The sequence below is a fragment of the Rhipicephalus sanguineus genome, chromosome 2 (genome assembly GCF_013339695.2).
Source record: "Rhipicephalus sanguineus isolate Rsan-2018 chromosome 2, BIME_Rsan_1.4, whole genome shotgun sequence".
NCBI classification, from domain to species: Eukaryota; Metazoa; Arthropoda; class Arachnida; order Ixodida; family Ixodidae; genus Rhipicephalus; species Rhipicephalus sanguineus.
The window spans coordinates 156526554-156541537 of NC_051177.1; the positions used below are offsets into that span (position 1 = coordinate 156526554).

Sequence of the window (14984 nt, forward strand, 5' to 3'; positions counted from 1 at the left end):
GTCCCCCTGTGGAAAATCCGCGACTGTTAGCAGGCGGCAACTAAAAAAACCTAAAGCCAGGTCCGTGTCACTGAAATCTGAGTAAACAGATAAGCACTGCACAACAGCGCTTCTCGAAGAATTTCAGCATGTAGCGTTCGGGCCGGCCACGTACGGACAAGTAAATGTACCCTTACAACGTTTCACAGCATGCAAATCGCGAAATGTGCGTCAATTTTATACCGTGACTACGTATCTGCGGAGAAGACAACCAACCCAGACAGCACGCCGCGATGAGTCTGCTCTTTTGTTTGCCTCATGCAGGTTTGTTTGCCCCATAAATCTGACGTCACCTCCAGCATACATTTCGCAGTGCATCATGATGCGATAAGGTCTCCCTAATTTCTCTATGGCTTGGCTACGCTACGCGGCAGACGCTCCCCGGTATTCTAGTACGCAGTTGGTTCTAGCGGAATACCAGAAAGTCTGAAACTCTCTATTATTGAAGGGTTAAATACCCGAGCGCACCAATACGACTGGTGCTCGATGTGTGTTGTTTTACTGCGTGTTTGTCGTCGAGGTGGCTTAATGACAACTTGTGGAGAAGCGTTGACCCTAGGGACAGCAAGGAACTGTAAATATCGCTTGTTACATGGGTGAATTGCCGGCGTTTTCCCAGCGTGTGTTCCCTTTGAATGAATGAGCTATAATTATAATTTGATTATGATACTATGCTTGAAAAAATTAGTAAATGCTTATTTTCTGTGGATTTGAAGGGATACACGAAGTAGTAAGTTTTCTCATATATATAAATAGCCTTGTTTTAGGACTAAACAATTTATTTATTTCTATATTTATTGTCTTTTTTGAGTCGCTGCATCTGTAGATTTAGCCGTTCTTTAAAAAGGATTGGCAACACCTCTAACACTCGATCTGTGATGTGTAAAAGCCTCCCTTGCAGCTTCTTGAACTGGCCGCGAAGCACTTTCCGTGATCTCCGGGGAAGTAACGTGCCTTTGAGTCACTTGTCCATTAAGGAGTCTTCTGCATGATGGGTCTCGTGGTTTCGTGCAAGAATAGTAAGAATTGCTACTATTCCCTTTCACTGTATGTGCCACAACTGCTAATAAAAAACAGCACAAAAAGAAGCTGTCTTTAGGCCAGCACATGAAACAAAATCATTTGCACCATTCATCTTTACTATACAGCAGCTTTTCGTTTACATTATGTTTATCGTAAAGATATAGATGGCAACAATTTATAAACGCTGCCTCAAAAGTTACTCTGCCAAGGTAACTCGCGTATAATAGCGGCATTCGAAATGTTGAGAGCTTCCATAAGATTTATCGACGACATGCATCGCTCGAACATTAATTTATTCAGAGTTAAATAAGTAAATTGCTTCACTCACTATTTCAAATCATCTCAGGCAAAAAAAAAACATCAACAATTATGCATTTTTATTACTGGGCGTGAGGCCCACTACTGGAAAAGCCGGCGTCACCGTCGGCATGACGTGCTAGACAGGACCACGGTCAGAGCGATTGCCTCGTCTGCTGCGGTAGCGCCGGAGTGAGACGTAAACGAAATGTTAGAATGTCACCTGAGCTGCAGTTCAAGTGAGGAGCTTTCCTAGCTTCGGGTGCGCCCACGAGAAAACATGAAATCATTACAAAAACTTTGAGAACGCTTGAGCTTCGGCTTCACGAGAATAACGTGATGGCATAATCTGGCACCGTTCTCGTCCCTTGCGAATTGGTAGCTCAGCGATCATCGTTGAAAGAGCGTTTCCATAGTCAACGCGCGCCATTCGCTCTCTGTCGCCACACGGCGAGCGCTTAGGGGGTGGCGCCCTCTCTTGCGCGCAAGCAGTAGATTCTAGTATTCAATCCTCGGTTGATGTGCTCAGCATTTTTACGCTGACGCTCTCAGTGAGCATTACTAATTGGGCTGTTTTCAGTACTCGTTATTCGGCAGCGCGTATTTTTCCGTGGTTGGAACATTCGAGGAACATGAACCAGGGACATGCACGATGGCCATCGACACGCCGAGACCCTAAGGTGCTTCGCCCCTAAAACGAAAGGGTAGGCCCCTAAACAACCCAGAGACGCTCGCGCTCGCGTGCTCCTCTGTTAGCAGATGCACGCGTTCCTTGCGTTTTCGCCACGGACGCTGAGTAAGGGCATTCCGATAGGTAGACCAACGCGTGGATGGACAGACGAGCCGGCGAACGCGTTTGCTGTAGACTCGTGCACAACTGCAACGTCACAAATGAATTTCGACCTCTGTGTGGTTTAGGAGCCCTTTAACAACGGCAGGCAAACGGCATATTTTCTTTGCAAACAGGCATACATCACAAAGCTCAGTATCCGCTCAATAAGCACAAATCAAGCATGAAAACTCAATGCTGGGTGATCAGGTGCCTCTGAACATTGGGAACCCCCTTCCACGCATTCCCGGTAAAGATTAGGTAGCAGCTGCTTAGAACTTCACAATAGTGCTTCGGAAGACGTCAAACAGCCTTTCCTTTTCCCCGCGTATTTCCCACTTTCATATATAAAAGGCATATCCGTCTTGCGACTAATTCAGTTCATTCTAAGGCTACCGTGGATAAACCACGGAAATTAAAGACACCAGACAAGTAGTGTACATATAATGCTGTACTAAAGGAACGAATTCGTCTTGCTGAAAATGGTCGCAGTACCAATCATCTACCACAGCGACCACACAGGAATATTCATTACCATGGCTCTAAAGTAATAAGTAATAAGTGAAATAATTGCTCTAAAGTAATGCGGGGGACACCGGGGCATGTGGTCGTTATGAGAGGAGGCGTTTGCTGAGCAGCGTCTTGAGGCATGGTAGTTGGTAGGGTACGGGATCTGAGCTTCAGGGGCATCGAATGGGAGCACAGCACTCTCCACCAATTTGTTGAGATCTTTATTTGACGGCAGTCGTCGACGATGCTCAATGGCGACAGTCAAGGCAAAACACGGACTTAGAGCGCGCGCGGGAAGAGCCAAAGAGGACGACCCACTAGAAGGCTATAGAGGGCGCAACCCATTACTCATTTCCAAGGCTCCGCTACAATATGTATATAAATTTGCCTTAACTCACCGTCGCCTTGTCCGCTCCGTCTATCAGCTCTGCGCAGAAGCAGCCGCAAGCTGAGACACCCGATATCCATCAGCATGTGGACCATTTGAAACCCCGAAGCAGGGAGTCCATCATGCGCTCAAATGTTGCGGGCGCGTTACACAACCCAAAGGGCATGACTTTAAACTGCTAGAGCCCATCCGGTGTAATAAAGGCCGTCTTCTCCCGAACATTTCAATCGACAGCAATTTGCCAATAGCCTGAGTTAAGGTCTATGGAAGAAAAGTACCGTGCGCCATCATGAGAATCAAGGACGTCCTCTATTCGCGGCAAAGGGTAGACGTCTTTCTTGGTGATCTTGTTAAGGTGCCGACAGTCGACGCAGAACCGCCAGGTGTTGTCCTTCTTTACAAGAACCACAGGGAACGCCCAAGGACTCGAAGATGGCTCGATGATATCCTTAGCGAGCATCTTGTCGACTGCCGTTTGAATGACGCTGCGCTCGGTAGCAGAGGCACGGTAATGACGTCGAGGAATGGGTCTTGCGTCACCGGTATGAATACAGTGGGTGACCAGAGATGTTTGGCCAAACTGCGGCGAAGCGAAGTTGAAAACCTCGCGGTATGACGCCAACAAAATGCGTAGCTCCTTGTTTGAGAAGGGGAAAGGTCCGGGGCAATCATGTCGTCGAGTTGGTCATCAAGTGTTGCGCTGGCAGCAGGGCTTCCTGAAGCCGGGTGAGGAGTATCAATGGCCAGGGCCACAGGGTCGTGTGCGTCTAAAGCTGATATAGTGCCCAGCGTGATAGCTTCGAGAAGGAACTCTGTGCAACGTCCAAAGTTGAGTACAGGTATACATGATCGGTTCACAGAAACAGTCACAAAGGAGTGAGGCAGAACTACACGCCGCGTCAGAAGAACGTCCAAGGAAGGGGTAATCAGGTAGTCGCCATCACGCACAGGAGTGTCTGGGTAAATGAGACGTAAGTAGCAGTACCTGGGCGCAAGCGGACCAACTGGGCAGCGCATAAACGTGGTGGCGACGCCATGGTGAGGTCAGGCATAGCAGGAAGCTCTAACTGTAAAAGGCCAGAAGAACAGTCGATAAGGGCAGAATGCGTGCTCAGAAAGTCGTGGTCGAGCGCGTGGTCAAGGGGGAACTCGTCCAGCACAGAAAAGAGAACTGTGGTCCTGTGGTCATCGAAGCTCACACACGCAGCACACATTCAAAGAACGCAAGGTGTACCGCCATCGGCTACATGAACAACAGGTGATGAAGCGGGCGTAAGGACCTTGCGGAGACGGCGAGAAAGGTGAGCGCTCATTACTGATAATTGGGCGCCAGTGTCGATGAGCGCCGAAACAGGCACGCCATCTACTTCTACGTCCAAAAGGTTTTGTCGAGTAGCCAGAGTCAACAGAGGATTTGTAGGTCGGTAGGCCAATGCAGCATAACCTCCGGGAGCTGCAATAGTCAGTTTTCCGAGGAGGGAAGGCGTGCGTACGGCCAATGTGAGCGACGGGGCAGTGGTGACCGAGAACGTCACTGGTTCTGTGGGGACGGCGAGCGGTCGTAACGTGGGGCTGTGGTTTGGACACTAGGGTTTGTAGGGTCTTCGTGGGCGTAGAAAGGCGAGGATCTAGTGTACTCTGCACGGTACATTGCACGAGGAGACGATGGCCGACGATGACGACAATAGCGAGTAATATGGCCTACCCCGTTGCAGTTGAAGCATATCGGCCTGTGATCTCGTGTGCGTCACTGGTTCGGATCACGGAACCTGGAATAGGTCGGTTGTGCGTGGTAGGAGGGATCAGTACTGACCGCGGGACGACTTAGGGCACATAAGGGCTGGATACCTGCGTTCGCCAGTTCCTCGAGCACGACGGCCTGGATTAACGACACTGTTGGTCGGGTCTCCTCGTAGGAACTGGTCTGCGGTGCTGATGGGAATGCTGTCTCAATCTCTCATCGCACAAGGCGCAGGAAGTTTTCGGTACTGTGCGGCGGCTGGAGTTGGACGTCTTCGCACGACGACGTGGCGGCGGTGTTAGGGAGCCGAACGAATTGCTGCATGACTCGACGACTCTTCGCTTCTTCAGTGTCGGCACTCCCTGTTGATGTCGTTGGTGGTGGAGCAGTCCTTGTAGACTAATAAGTGAAATTCGTCGTCGGCGATGCCTTTAAGAATGTGGCTGACTTTGTCAGTTTCGGGCATTTGGTCGTCAACTTGCCGGCACAAGGCTAAGACATCCTCGATATACACCATGTACGTCGCTGTCGAGGTTTATGCACGGCGCCAAAGTTCGTTCTAGGCGGCTCGTTGGCGTGCAATAGGCTTTCCGAAAAGGTCTTTCATTTTTTGTTTGCATACATACCAACTGGTCAGCTCCTCCTCATGCGTGTCGAATCACAGACTGGCCGTTCCCCTGAGGTAGTAACTGACGTTTGTCAGCATGAAAGTGGGATCCCACCGGTTGGTCTTGCTGGCGCGCTCGTAGTCGCCAGCCACTTTTCAACGTGCACGTTGTCAGTTCCGCAGAAGGTACCAGGGTCTCGGAAATGGGTCACAACGACGTGGCTGGGTTCAGTTGGCGTAGCGGGGCTGGATCAATGGGCCTGCCTGTCGACATGATGAATTAGTTCCGCGGTGTGCTTCGGATACACCCCGCGTCGCCACCAAAGATGTTATGGGGAGACGACAGAAGAAGGCTTTATTTACAGTATTGACACAATCGCAGTGATCGGGGTGACAACCAAGATGGCGAAACAGCAACGAAGCCGCCCTCCTGATCTTCGTCCTCTGTGTAAGCGGCACATAAGAATATGACAGAGATTTTGCAGTTGTCCGCACATTTGCTACAAGGCTCGCGTTTCTGTGTTATGAGTGTGAAATGCTGAATTGCAAACCGGCCAACCTTACTATAAAGCCATTCTTAACCTCTAATTCATGCCCGTATATCAAATTTGGGCGACAGAAACGCAAGAACAAAGTAGGGATATGCCTAAAATCAAGCCTCTAAATCATCATTTCCGTCTACTCGTGTTTTGCTGTATTGACGCCATGTATATGTGCCCTCGTAACTATAGATAATGGACTCTTCTGGCCTATGTCACACAGTGCATTCATTCGTAGTGGCCACCATGCTTTAGGTTCTGTCGTGATGACTGTGACTGTCATCATGTCACGCGCAAGCCGTCTAGGAGTTGACACTGCGCCGAATATTGAATTTCATTTTGTGTTAACATCATACGCGCAAACGTTCCAATATCTTCCACTAATTAAGAGAACCATGTGGGGATGCGAAGCAGCGCGTGGGCCGACTTAATGTTCCGTTCATCGCGGGCACTAAGGCCGATGTTAACGCGTACTTGCAAGTGCATCACACCATGTATTCACTGTAGTTGCTGTTGCTATTCACGTGATTGCTGAGAGAGTGTAAGGGGGAAAGCCCACAGCGTCTTAGCCTGCCCCTTACACAGGCCCGAACGCGCTAGCGCGTGCCAGCACACATGGTTTTGTCTGCGATACGCCAAGCTAGGACAGCATACGGCAGCCCGGGCTCCTAAAGTGCTCTGTACGCATCATCATCAAGGCGGTCGAAGAACAAAAGGAAGAAGACTTCTACTTGGCGCGATCGCGCGCTCAGATGGCTATGCTACAATCACAGCGGCGCGGCTGCAGCGCAGGGGAGGAGAGGAGAGAAGGCGACCTAATCCTGCGTAAGGGAGGAGAGTGGGAGAGAGAGTAGGCGCATGGGCCGTGGAGCGTGGACGCCACCGCCGGACACAGCCCCGAGCAAAATCTGCTTCGCATATAATATAACTTTACAAAAGTTAACCACCTGACTACACTTCTGGCGAAGAAGCACTCTGTCGAGAAGCAGTGCTACCCAGAGCATCAAATGCGGCCAAAAAGTACGTACCGATGAAAAGAGCGATGAGCTTGTAATAAGGTAGAGAAGACATAGGTACTGAAGGACCGACCAATGGCTTGATATCGAAGTGGTCTACTACTTATAGAATATACGTGCTGATATATATATACTGTGTCAAACAAAAGATTGAGTCTGAAAAAGTTCCTTCCTTCATTCACACACAAACATGTGTGTACGCATATATATATATATATATATATATATATATATATATATATATATATATATATATATATATATATATATATATATATATATATATATATATATATATATTACAATAGGCAATTTGACGACCCCTCACAACAGAGGTTCCGCAATATAAGAAAACAACAGATATCTCAGAATATCTCGATGCATTTATCATTATATTGACTTTGTTACCGGCAGAACAATGAAGATAACGCGCTTCGGCGAATTGGATTTCCTAAATTTAGGCATTCTGAAAACATTGTGAATATACCTACTCCGAAATGCCCCAATCCATAGGAATGGTCGCGCAAATATTTCCTGTGTGTCTTCGTGTTTCTATGTATTCCAATCAAATACTACTACTACTACTCTACTACTACTACTACTACTGCTACTACTACTACTACTACTACTACTACTACTACTACTAATAATAATAATAATAATAATAATAATAAGAAGAAGAAGAATAATAATACGGCGTTGTCATTCGGGATACCTGCATATTAAAGGATATATATAACTTAATTATATCAAGAAACACTCACTCTGCATGTTTATAACCCTGGATTTATTATCTGATATGCGCTTACAGCCTCGTTAGCAGCACCAGATAAAAACGCTGTCAAGAAGATTGAAATAAATGATACTTGTGCATAAGCAATAAAATAATAATTGTGCAGAACACAAGAGTTATTTCATTTTATATCCATTCGCAGTAATTGCTGACTACTTCTAGTTTTTTGTTTGTTTGTTTAAGCCATAAAGATCAGAACGTGCTTCCAATATCAGTTGAGAGCACCTGCCTGGCCGTTATTTGTGTAATCTTCGGTACTCATGATGTCTGGTCAAACAAGTGTTTTTTCTCGATAAATTTCTTTCTACGATCAGTGTTGGCTACTTTCATGGTATTTTCGAATTTTTGCTACCCTGGACATTTTTGATCGGGCAATGCTGATCGTAACTGCCAATCCTAATCCTGTGTTGTGCTGCGACTGTCACTTGCCTAAACCCTCTCCCTACAGCAGCGACCTGAAAGCTTACGCGTGCTGTGACAGCATGGCTGCCACGATCCCGCATGATGACCAGTTCGCAACAACTGACAAAATTATTGTTTCCGTAAGTGTGTGCAGCTTGTATTGTTTTATTCCTTAGAACGCATGTATAGTAGTCGCTTTCGCAGGCAGATTCGTATCATTACTGAGTAAAGACCTTAGTATGCCTCTTCTGATAAATTCTTAAGAAGTATTCCAAAGAAGGAAATCTTGCGATTGTATAATACAATTCAGTTTGAAATGCTACTGCCTAACCGGTTAATGTGAACAAGAACCGCTGGCGAAAATGTCTTAGTACTGTCGATATATAAGATTTTTATTGTAAACCTCATTAATTATATTGCTTTTTTGATGCAATATTTGTTGCATAAAGACCGCTGAGGGTGCTCATTTCCATGAAGAAAGTCACAAGTATATTTTCATAATAGTTGGCAGGCATATCTGTATAAACAACTTGATTACCTCGGCTATTTTCAAAATAATTTCAGGTTTACACTTTTCAAATAAGGGTGCGCGTTTACTTTCTCATGCAGTTCTAAGCGCCAATCTCTTTAAGCATTTCGTTACGCCGGGTAGTGCGAACAGGTATTATCATCTTGAACCGGCACGCGCTCGCTACGTCCTCTTAAAGATCTGCTTCGCTCCCACAACACGTGCGCCGATTTGTCCGGCGTGAAATAAAAGACCTGTGATGGGCGAGTCTCTTATGCGACTAATAATTGCGTAACGTCACGTAACAACCAGTCTTGGGACATGAAATCACGTAACATTTAGTCATGTGACTAAAAAACGTAACATCACGCACCGAGTCGCGTCACTAAAATCACATAACAACACGTTGCATCTTGTCACGTGGCTTAAATCTCATAACAACTATTCGCCTGTGTATAAAAATCACGTAACATCTCATAACTATAGTGCCATGACTGAAATCACGTAAGATCGCGTAATTGGTCACGTGACTAAAAATCGTGTAACATCACGCAGTATCTAGTGACGAGGCTAAAAATCAGGCAAAATCACGTGACCACTAGTCGCTTGATTGAAAATTATTTATCATCTCGTAACTAGCCTCGTGACTAATATTACACGACACCACGTAATAGCTAGTCACGTGGCATATTCCCGCCATAACACGTAGCAGCTAGTCACGCAACTAAAATCACGTAAGATCTAGTCACGTGACTGCAATAACTTATGATCACACAACAACTAGTCACGTGACGGAAATTACGTTACATCACGGAACCACTGGCCATGTGGCTGAAATTATGTAACTAGTCACATGTCATGCTACCGCCAAACCAGGTCACTCGTGCGTGGTGTGGGGAACCGACAAAAACTGGAGAAATGTCAAGTCTAGTCGTACTTAACTACTAGCAAAAACTTAGCATATCTAGCAAAAGCTTGACGTTGCTATCAGAATTTAACTAGGCCGTGCGCTAGCTCCGCCATTGGTTCCAGCCATAGAGTTTCTGACAATAACACCTAGAGGGCAATCTGGCGCTAGTGTCTACGCGGGCTTCTTGAGCGGCACTTCAACCACCATGGGAATGATGGGAAGTACAGGCTTCGGATCTGCTTCGGATAGATTCGGTTCTTGAGATTCGCAACGCTTGTTTTCTGAGTGTAAAACAAAGCGATATGAAGTTATTTCTCACTAAAACTTGCTTCATTCTTTTGTACGTAAAACTTACAGCAAAAAGTTTGCGTGTCTGTGAGATGGAAGTGAAACCTGGACAAATTCAACCACCAAAGTATGCATTGCTATGCAATTGTGTTCCAGATTTGGCGGCATAATATAACGAAATATTTTCTTTACCACACTTAAAACAAACGCGCTTGTCTTTCCCTAGAAAGTACGCATTAGCTATTTATGGAAACAACAGTATACCGTATTGAGTGAGAAACACTTAACGTATCGTCTGCTGCGATATCAGGTGCGTCTGTCCAAGTGGCCTGCCCCTAACGCAGCTCTCGTTTTGTTCTGAAGTCGAGTCAGATGAGCGCGACGATGCGTCTACTTAGCGTCGCCGTTTTTTTTTCCCAAAAATATTTTCAACAGCGTCCCGCTGTAGCCGACGAGTTAGAAGATAGAAGAAGTTGTAGTTTGTGGAGAGATCATCCCACAACTTAAGAACGGCTTCGATTGTTATTTGCCACCCAATAATAGTTTGTGGCTGACGTCTCTCACTGAATTTCCATGATCTGATCCAGGCGAGTTGGTCTCGCAGAAAGTTTACCAGCTCGTCATTTCTCCTCATGGCATAACTACACTTTTGGGCATTCCTTTTTGGAGATGAGCTATTGAGTGAATCGAACACTTTATCCATACGCTCACAGAAATGGGCTGTAGCCATAGCTGCTGCGGGAAGCTCCTTTGCGTACACCAGAGCCATGATTACCACACTAACTGATTCACATAGCACCTGCTTACATTCATCTTTCAAAAAGGCTTCTGGTAGACGTGACTCTCGGTCAGCTTAGGCGCGAGTTTAAGCCGCAACTTGTGAGTAGACTTATTAAGGGCCTCAATGTGAGACCACTGAATAACTTCATCTCCTATGAACACCTTGTGTGTTTGCAGGTTGTTTCGCGTGGTTTTGATTAGGTGTGGCACATCAAAAACAAAGTACGCTTTCAACCTTTACCAAAAAAAAAGGTTGCTGGTGAAAGGGTATACCCTTTCACCAGCAACCTCAAAATAAGGACGTTGCATTGTAATTCCAAGCATATGAGAAAGGGCAGCGTTTGAGGCTCCTTGGTAACAAATTAAACATTTGGCTGCGATTCCGGTGTGTCCAAGTTTGTTTATAATTTAGCCAAACAAGTCCTTTGTAACACTTGCTGGCGTAGATACGTGTCCTATTGTAAATGCGATTGGCTGGACCCACCTCCTAGAAACACCAGCGAGAAGGACAACCATAGCTCTGTCAGCGATATCTGGCGTTCGAGCTGTTCCATCGTTAACAAAGCCTTGCACAAGATCTTCAGGTACATCATACGACAAGTTCTTCAAACTTAGTTCATCGAATATGAGTGAACACACCCTGTCGCGCTTGTCCCATGTCTGCATACAAGGTGACACACACTCAATAATAATAATAATATCTGGGGTTTAACGTCCCAAAACCACCATATGATTATGAGAGACGCCGTAGTGGAGGGCTCCGGAAATTTCGACCACCTGGGGTTCTTTGACGTGCGACACACACTCAATAACCCCTGGAATCACACCTGGTGACATTCGAATATTTCCTAACCAACGCCTCAGTGAGCTCCTGAAGTTTAAGTGCAATGCAAATTTCTTAAGCCATGCTGGAAACCATTCCCCTGACCCCTATTCATTACTCGCACATGTGCACAAAAAAGATTGAAGACCTCTTCGGCCACGAAAGAACGAACGACACCCAAGGCCTTGGCATTTGATGGAGGTAGCTCCCTCTGCTGTTTCCGCAACCTTTCAATGGTCTTGCGGCAGGAGGCGGCCCTTGACTGCAGGCGTTTGTGGTGCGACGAAATTTCCACGACGGCGACTTCATTCCTCCGCAGGGAGCTGCAACGGCCAATGCTTAAAATCAATATAACAGGAATGCAGAAAAGTAGTGCGCGATGAGACGTTACATTTTTAGAGACACTACATTCCACAATACGCTACTGCATGAACAAAAGACACCCAAGTACCAATAGGTAATGAACCATGTTCAAACTTGATATACATGAACCATTAATTGTGAACATTACATCGCCTGGGATGGCAATTACGGTGAGTAAGTGTCCATTATTCATGCTGCGACGTTAACAAAACGCCCGTCCCCAGCACTTGACTTTTTAATTTATGCGAAAATGGCATGCAAGTCCACACAAATTATCAACGCAAATGTTTTCTTTTTTTTAGCAAAGCGAATAAGCTCTGCATGTCCTTAAAGAGTTAGCAGAGGCACTGCAGCCTCCAGGAAAATTATGTACGTAACGAAGGCCTCAATCAGTGCAGTAAAGATTTGAAGATTGCTTTGCAGCTATAAACATTTACAGATTCTACAAACTGTTGTCAGTGCAGGTAGTGCCGGACGATGTACGAGACCTACCAGCTGCAAATAAAAAGCCAACCAAAAAAATGTCGCGCGCATCTTCCCACGGGGGGAACTCAAGTTAATGCGTCGCAGTGTGGTGGGGGTATCGCGTGAATGTTGCGTAATTGGGTTTCGCAGAAGCGTCGCGCTGCCCGAGTGATGGATCCGCTGCTCGACGTTCACGAACGGTCGCTGCTTCTCGAGCACGACGTTCAGGATCCACAGCCTGTCGTTGCCGTTTCGCAGCTGCTTCTCAATCCCCGAGTGAAGGATCCGCAGCCCGTCGTTGCCGTATCGCAGCAGCTTCTCGTGCACGATGTTCCGGGTCCGCAGCTCACTTCAAACGCTTGCGTTCAGCGTCGTATGCTCGTCTCTTCGCAGCCTTGTCTTCTGCGTTGCTTGCTGTTGTTGACGCCGACGAATATGAGGGTGGGGTAACGTTGCCTTCAACGAGTGCTGGGACGCTGATTGAGGCTACTGCTGCTTCCATCGCATCTATTCGAGTCAACCAAGTCATCAAGTCAAGGGAAAGCCAAGTAAAGACGCCCTTGACTGAATTCCGAACGCGTTCGATCGATATACACACCGCCCGCGTTCGATCGAGAGGAGGGAGGAACAGAGAGGAGGTAGGGAGAGAGAGGAGGGAGAGGAGAGGCCTGCTGCCGGCACGAGAAGAGCCGAGCATGCGAGAGAGGGAGAGGAGAGGCTTGCTGCCGGCACGAGATGAGCCAAGCATGCGCATTGGGGGTGTGGATGGCGGCCGACGCCGCAGGTGCGACTAAGAAATGCTCCGCATTTAAAACGTCTCAATTCAATGGTTCAAATAGGTGCTTTTCCATGACAGTAATAGCTAATCAATCAAGTACTCACCATGGCACGGTTCAGACGAATCCGGTGTTGATTCGCGAGGCTCACCAGCTGCACAAAGCAAAGAAGTGTCATTCAAAGGGTTAAAATTACTTCTGTTTCGAAAGAGACAATGCGAATCTCTCAAAAGTACTCACCATGGCATGTTTCAGACGAAGACGAGGTTGAAGCACTAGGCCAATCAGCTGCAAAACAAACAAACAGAGTGTCATACTATTGGTTCAAATGACTGCTCTTTCATGATAGTAATTGCGAATCTATGTCAAGTGCTTACGAACGACAGCTTCTGACATGGTACAAGGGGAGATACGAGGCCCACCAGCTGCAGAAAGCAAGGAGGTGTCATTCAAAGGTTTCAAATCAGTGCTCTTGTACAACAGAAATCTAGATTCTCTTGCATGTACTCACCAAGGCATGTTTCCGACGAAGAACCCAAGAGCGATGAGAGAGACCCATCTGCTGCACGAAAAATAAATAGCGTCACTCAGTGGCTCAACCATGGAATATATCACATATCTCTCACAAGTAATTTCCAGCGCAGCTTTCTTGGCCAGTATCACATGACGGCGACAAAGACTCCCCACCTACAGAAATAACAGTCATTGAATGGCGTGAATCATTACATACGTCAGTTTAAAAATTAAATTAATTTACCAGTAACTTACCATCTACAATAACTTCATAGCCGTCAGCTTTCAGCGACGCCGCAACCCATACACCTGCACAACAAAAATTACATGTCAGTCACACATACATCATTTAACTCATTTCACAAAACAACAAACATATATTGCTAGTACTCACCGTCAACAACTATTTCATCTTCACCTGCTCTTTGGGTGGCGATAGGATCAACACCTGCAGAAAAAAAAGCAGTCAGCGAAAGGCCACATTGAACGGCGCTGAATAAAATAATTACTAATTCGTACTAACACTCTCGCACAACACTATCTCGGCCACTACCACTTGTTGATACGAGAGGCGCACCACCTGTCGAAACATTATTTATCTAAAGAACGCCATGATTACATTCCTGTTCATACGCATAACTCTCTGTTCTAAACCCTCGCATTTCACCACCACTTCACAACTACAGCAGGCAGCTGAAAAATGTGATTTTTCGTGCTGCAAGATGCCCACCACCTACAGACTCATTTGTAACTCTCATAAGTAGCAAACATAATTAAGAACGGCGTTCGGGATCTTATACGACTAGTGCTCATGCGCAACTAGCACCCGCTGAACTTTACTTTTTATCCAGTAGTCGATACATCTGTGCTACTCAACTTGTTAAGCACACAATGTATATACTACGTACGATTAAGTAATATCAGGTACGCACTGATCATCAAACCACACAACATGAAGATGTCCCTTGCTTACCTTGCGCAGGAGGAGGGACGGAGGGTGCAGCAGTTTTGTGAGACTGTTGTGCTGAGCATTCATGAAGTCATGCTGCCTGAAATGATCACTACAAGGTGTGTAGCTGCGAAGCGATTTCATCGACTTTCCCCAGAGGTCCTCTCTTCCAACATATTATAGCCATGCCGTCAACCTGTGAATTTTTAGAACACTACATGAGCAGCTTCGTAAATATTACCTTCAAACACACACCTAAAAAACCCGGTACTGCTGTTACTAGAATTTGCCAGAACATGAGCTCACGCTGACGTCACTCATGCGAGATCATTGCTGAGAATTTTTTCTGCAGTTTTTTACGCTTGTGTGGCATCGTCCAGTTACCTACTTTTTTTATACACTACAACCTGGACACCATCACAATC

General features: G+C 46.3%; 1 protein-coding gene across 2 annotated transcripts in view; it reads right to left on the reverse strand.

The window, feature by feature from the left end:
- The window catches only part of LOC119383828 (uncharacterized), a 146760-nt gene extending 139640 nt beyond the window's left edge, over nt 1-7120 (reverse strand). For both annotated transcript variants that reach the window (XM_037652115.2, XM_037652114.2), the window contains exon 1: nt 7093-7120. The gene's annotated coding sequence lies outside the window, so the exon portion shown is untranslated. The remainder of the gene's footprint in view (nt 1-7092) is intronic.
- Nucleotides 7121-14984: the final 7864 nt, after the last annotated feature.